The sequence below is a fragment of the Notothenia coriiceps genome, unplaced genomic scaffold (assembly GCF_000735185.1).
Source record: "Notothenia coriiceps isolate Sejong01 unplaced genomic scaffold, NC01 NC01_scaffold00037246, whole genome shotgun sequence".
NCBI classification, from domain to species: domain Eukaryota; kingdom Metazoa; phylum Chordata; class Actinopteri; order Perciformes; family Nototheniidae; genus Notothenia; species Notothenia coriiceps.
Genome location: NW_011369947.1, coordinates 9240692 through 9247367, shown reverse-complemented (window position 1 = coordinate 9247367; position 6676 = coordinate 9240692). Strand labels below are relative to the sequence as shown.

General features: G+C 42.8%; 1 protein-coding gene across 1 annotated transcript in view; it reads right to left on the bottom strand.

Annotated features, from left to right (window-relative positions):
• Positions 1-5765, bottom strand: part of LOC104966376 (arginine-glutamic acid dipeptide repeats protein-like) — a 26122-nt gene extending 20357 nt beyond the window's left edge. Inside the window, exon 1 of the mRNA XM_010795563.1 lies at positions 5251-5765. The gene's annotated coding sequence lies outside the window, so the exon portion shown is untranslated. The remainder of the gene's footprint in view (positions 1-5250) is intronic.
• Between the last annotated feature and the right edge of the window lie 911 nt (positions 5766-6676).

Here is a 6676-nt window from a genome sequence, read left to right as displayed (position 1 = left end):
CCACGTTTATTTTGAAATGAGCCGTTGCGACTATGATTATTTCCTTATTGTACACGTTTATATTAATTTATTTTATATTCAGTGTTCTCTTATTGTATGCTATAGGTGGGCTGTAATTGTATTAACTTCCTTTGATATTGTAAACGTTGTGTTGTGTACTCTTTCCTGCGATATCGGATGTTGAAAGAGCTGATATCGGATGTTGAAAGAGCTGAGGACCAAAAGAAAGAAAGAAGTTGTCCGCCGTCCTCTTTGAGAAACATACACAACGCAGACAGACACCGGTCACACAAAAGTATCAGATAGGCTTCAATTTTCTTTTGATTGTCTATAATTAACTATAAAAAAAATATCGGCGTTTTAACACTAAGTTTATATATGTACTTATTTTTACGGTTTGCATATGAGGTGGTCTGCAAAAATCCTTGATAATAAATAGTGGTCCGCATAAACAAAAAGTTGGAGAACCCCTGTTCTAGACTGTCTGTACTTTCAACAAACATACTATTTTGTGTAAGGGCTACAAGCCAACAAAGACAGAACTGTAATTGGACATTGATCTGTCGAGGTCCGAGGATAAACAACTCATCCTTAGAGCAGCCATGAAGAGAGCGCCGAGCGTGTAAACACACCAACCTTACTGAGATGTTAGAGAAAATGGCCGAATTGAAAACTGTGCTCAAATTGTATCCATTTTGCTTTAATTCCTTGGGGTTCATTTGTCATTTTCAAAAGACAGCTTATTTTTAAAAAAAACTGTTATCTTGCTTTTGATTACATCCTTCACAAAAAAAACCTCCCTGAACACAAAATGGAGCAAACATCATCTCTACAAGCCTGGTTAAACACAGGCTAGATCAATGGGGAGATTTATCAGCAAATATTACCATTCGATGCCTGGCAAGTAATCATTAAGGAATGGCACTGATGCATTATTCATTGGCTAATGTATAATTCAGACTTAACAGCAGATTCTATGCATACATAAAGCTGTGATACATTTAAACACATTAAATGTTTACTTGCTAAAATAGGATGTGAATGGGCAGCATGAATGCTTCCCTGCTGCTGTCACTCGATTTTCTGCTGCCATTGCTGAGGATGTAAGGTGGATACTGGAGTATAGATTCTGACAGCCCACTCATCATAACACATACACTTAAATGACACAGGCTACTGATATCCATGGTGGGGAAGGGGGAACAATCTGTTGTAGTATAGGTGATTGCAAAAATCCCATAGAGCGTCTTTTCTCTTTGTTCGGCTAAGTCAATTACATTTATGATAGATCAGTAAAAACCACCCATTACAGTCCTTGCAGTATACCCAATTTTCTTTTCTGGCACATGAAACTTTATGTACTGTCGTTTTATCTGCCTCTGACATTTGCTTGCGTGTTAAAACATTACAGAAGGATTGTGAGGATATTCTTGTTGAGGTGTCAGAGCTGGTGTCAGAGGGACAGTCAACAGGGAGGAAGAGGAGGCAGTGAGGAAGCACAGGCTCCATCTGACGGTGTTCAGAGCGGGCAGCCCTGTGGGGACCGCCATTCCACTTTATGACCATGCACTGAATTAACGAGGCCAGATGTCCCCCCACTTAACATGTGTGAAAGTGCCCTCCGATGGGCTCAGCTGCTTTAAGGATGTACAGACAGAGGGGGGGGGGGGAGAGACCGGGCCTATTTTCAATTATCCCAATTTCTCACTCATCGTTGGCTCCTGAGGTTTATGTTAATTAAAGATATCAGCTCTTCTGCTGCGCACAAAACAAATGAGATGGAATTTTCTATGAACAATCAAAGCACCTCTCCGGACCTTCATCACTCTCTATTTCAGTAGGCACCCACCAGAGGGTACTGCCTCCTTAGCAGTGCTACCATTGTTCCATGTGTACTATGTCAATCAGAGGCTAACATATTCTAAATGTGTCACCGCTGAACCACTGTCTGGAAGGACAATAGGTCAGGAAGTGGGGAGATGGCTCGTTCCATATAGAAATTACACTCGTATGAAGAATCAACAAGACCCGAAGAGATTATTCATTGTTCGTCAAAACCATGAGTCTGCTTCTATGTTGGGGGATGGAAATAATACCAACAATGGTAAGGGAGGCCATGACTTCTCATTGATTTTCCGCCGAGCTTTGTGACAAGGCGGCTCTTGCATTTCTGTATTGTTGGTGTCAGACGGGCCTCCCACTTTTGACCCCAACAATACAGTAACTGTGAGCCGTATCTTTTATGTGACGGAGATGTATGCAGTACGGCCACACCTCCATAACCAAATAGCTAGTGTTGTAATGTACCTGTATTTATTTGATACGCCTCTAATAAACAGTTTGTGGGAAAAGTGTCAAACATCACATCTGTTTTAATTTATGTTGCTTATTATAATAAGAGAGATGGAGTTGTGTCTTTGTAATCACAATGGCCTACAGTGGAGATATTCAGACATTTACCCCAATGGAAAGCTATCAAGACCCAATCAGACTTACTCATTAGAAAGACAATTAGAGCCAACATTGCATCAATTACAATTTCTGTGATTCTGTATGCATTACATCACGCCATTAAAACAACAACACACAGACAACCTGAAGGTTTGTCTACTAGCTGCCATCATCCTGACACAGGGAGGAAAAAAGGGGGCAGGCACGCCGCATGGTGCAATCCCAGTGAGGGCCATCATGAGAGCAGATTAAATAACGTTTTTCCAATGCCCTGTCAAACATTCAGCCGCCTCTGAGGAGCTAGACAGCCGTTACAGCCTCACTCTATGAAGCATCTCTCTCTCTGTATGGTCGGAAACAGCCTCTTTGATCCGGATATCGCCCCTCAGACTCCTCAGAGGTGACACTCATACACGCGCCTGTATGTGAGCTGAATGTTTACTAGATTCTCTGTACCTTGTCAGCAGTAAGACTTGTGTTTATGAAGGGGGGTGACTCATAGTGCCACTATGATTCCCTTTGGTTTACATGAATCAACAACGCAGACTGCAGATTCAGACAAAGATCAAATTGCACATCAGATTTAATTTCCATCAAATACCAGTATGAAACAGTGCAAATAGAAAGGATGTAAAATGATAGCGACAGTTGTATGGTAGTGTGTAGATAATTAAGATTAAGACTGCTTTATTCTTATCTGATAGGAGTCTTACTGTGAAACCCTCAGTGCTCTCTTCCCATACAACAGCAGAACAACTCAGGCTTTTGTGTACAACTCCATTAAGAGGTCGGACCACTTCCTCTTTCATACACTCCAGAAGTAGAGAAACTGAATAGCTATCCTAACCTCTGGGGGAGTGTAGAAAATAACATTTCTAAATGTGTTCAGATGCAAGTTTTCCCACATGATAGTAAATGTTATCAACATAACTAAATTGATTTGTATCTGACTACTGGTTACCATCTCAGACAGAGGCCTACCCCTCAAGTCAGTGACCACCAAAACATTAATAAACCAGAAAAAGTCTCCTATAGCCTACGACTTGAATGCAGGGGAAAAACGTATTGTTCATTTCATCATATTGTCATCCAAGAATGGCTGCCCGAAAAAAAATTAATCACCTTGAAAAAAACATGTATGAAAAAAAAAAAAACTTAATTTGGCAAGATTCTTCCCCTTTAAGATACGAAAGCACACGTCGGCACTTCAGCATTGTGAGTTACTGGAACACTAAGGAGAACAACCATCATTAACTTTTGAACTATAATTGCAACACATGCCTTATATTATTTATGTCTCATATTCACATTCACATGACTTTTAAAACCGAATGAGCCTTAAATGTTAGTAAATGTCCTTTATGTGTCCAGCAATGATACATTATCTGCAGTGCTGGGGCCATACATTAGCTCATGCAGTGACGTCCCACTCAAGTGGATTAATCACGTCTAAATCATTAAGCTAGAGGTCACTTCGCAGCTAGCATGGGGACACATAAAATGCAACAGGAAGTTGAGCATGGTGTAGATTAGCTCCCCACAATTAGCAATGCAACATCTGAGTCCATGTAATAGCTCAGTGAAAAATGCAGCAGCAGGGGGAGGATTTCAGGAAGGAATTGTTTTTATATGGCGGAGATTGAAGCAATCAATGCCCCCCCCCCCCCATCCTGGATTTGTATCTTGTTTCAGGGCTGAAGCTTTCTTTGTGCTTATGTGGCCACATAGCCTGTGTGGATTTCAGCTTCTACCGGAGTCACATGAAGACTTACTATGACCAATTTTACAGTGATTTAAGTAAACAAGCCCTCCTCCCCCTTCTACTATAACCGGAAAACATAAAATAAGCCGCCTTTCAGACAAATAACTGTAGTCTGCCTTCAAATCCTAATCTCCCCCCTCCTAAACACACCAGCCCCCCTTGCTCTTTTCAACAACAGGCCCAGATCTCCCCCTTCACCCCCCCACACACACACACACACACACACAGTGAGAGCTGCATGTGCTTGGGCCAGAGTTCATAGCCTCTGGGGGGCTGAAGGGGGGAAGTCAAGTTAATTTGGTGGTCCTTCAACAGTTTGCTGGTTCAGTTGGACTTTTTTGCACAACGTCCCCTTCCCTTCTTTCAAAAGCACTCAACTTCTTTCCATTAGTACTGTCCGATAATCAATTTATGACACCAGCAAGGCTGTAAATCCAACAGCCAATTATTTTTATGTGAAACTTGGGGAAATCCCACCCATCAAAAATGGATGTGCCACTGACTCATCAAGATCCATTTCAGCAGTTTTCCCTGTCAAAGTGCAACTTTTCTTTCCTCAAAGTTGACTTTGAATACAAACACCTACGTAGTCTTTGTGTGTGTATATTTCCTGGCCAGCAATGTTTTCTTTCAAGCTCTGGTTTGTTTACCTCATTATTCAGCTTTTTTTTTTAAACAATTCGCTGCAGAAGCCCTGTTGCAGGCTGGCCAGGTCATGGAGGTTGCCTGAGGGTCTGCTTCACAGTCCAGAGAGAGCCAAGTTTTACAACAATGCAGCCAACTTTCAGCTCGCCGGAGCACTCAGAAACATTTGACTCGAGGTCACACATGCTTCCTACTCCTGGTATAAACAAAATTAATTCAATTTTTGCTCAAAGTCTAAGTACTCCACGGTTTTTTTTCATCACAATATCCCAAAATTCCGTAAAGTTATCACCCACACATTGCTCTCCCTGTCTGCGCCCCCCACCCCCTCCTCCTCCTCCGCCCTCCAACCACAACCGTCCTGCAATCTTTTTTTGTATTCAACTACTCACCCGCCAGTCTGGTGATTCTTGGAGTCCCAGAGACTGCTTCCAAAAGAGTTCAAAATGCGATCCTAGCTCAAGATGACCCACCGAACTTAAGCCAGCTGGGCCACATCCAAGAACCGGGACCAAACGAGGCGAACAAGGACACTTTTTTTTGTATCCTCCAGGTTTTTCTCCTTTTAAACCCGCTGCCCACACGGAGGGGCTCGGGCGAGCACTTGCTTCAACAAAAGACGGTTTCACTTTACTGAATTACTGTTCGCGTCCGAAATGGCCGTGTAAAGGCACTGTTCCTGGTTCATGTCTCGGTTCTGCTGCTATTCCCTTTGGCCGTGTTGTTGTTGCTGTCGATGATAGTGTCCACATGAAAAGTAACACAGCGCTGTGAGTTGTTTCGAGGGGTAGGAAACCAGCGCCGTTTACAGGCTCCGCTTCCTTTTTCCACACACACGCGCTCTCTCTCTCCCCCCCTCTTCTCTCTCTCTCTTTCCTATGCACACACACTCTCCACGCTCTCCCTATCGCTCCCTCAGTCTCTGTTAAACCCCCCTCTTCCTCCCCTCCTCCTCCTCTTCAGCTGTTCAACAGACGCATCCACATGGCTGACCTAGTCTTTCTTTATCCAGACACTAGTGAAGGAGAATTATCCCGACCACACTCAAAAAAAAAACGAGCGAAACAAAAACATGGACTGGATTCAAATGATCGTCAGGGACAAAAGGGTGGTTTTGGTTGGGGGGGGCGCGCCAATGGGGCTGTTGATTGATGGCAGCCCCGTAGGGAAACGCTTGTGTGTGTGTGTGTGTGTGTGTGTGTGTGTGTGTGTGTGTGTGTGTGTGTGTGTGTGTGTGTGTGTGTGTGTGTGTGTGTGTGTTTGCAAATGCACCAGAAAGCGAGATGCACGGCAGCCAAAGTGGCCCGACCGATCAATGGTAACGCTTATGGGAATGTGACTAAAACACTAAGGGAGACAATGAAAAGCCGTGAAAGCTAGTAGTACTAGTGCCTTGTTAATAATGGCTTTATAACACACTACAAGTTTTCTCTCTTTGCACAGTGCCACAAAGCAATAACACGTTTTAATGAACGATAAATGAAAACATGAAATGATGATCTTAAATACAGGTCGCTGATTTATATCTGAAAACATAGCCACACGCATCTGCCGGAAAATACACGAGAGGGAAGAGACTGAAAGCAGCTCAGGCTTCTGGAGCTCATTTGCATTTTTGGATAATGAATTAATTAGTCACCCCACCCATTAAAAAGGCAGAAACAAGCAGGGATGATAATGTGAATAGTCCATTAGCAATATTTGGGAGGCAGATTTTAATGGCTAGCAATGCACATCACATCAAATGTGATCCTGGTAATTTTCCAAGGACTCAGTATTCATTTAGTGTTGATTTGAGCTAGAAAATATACATTACGA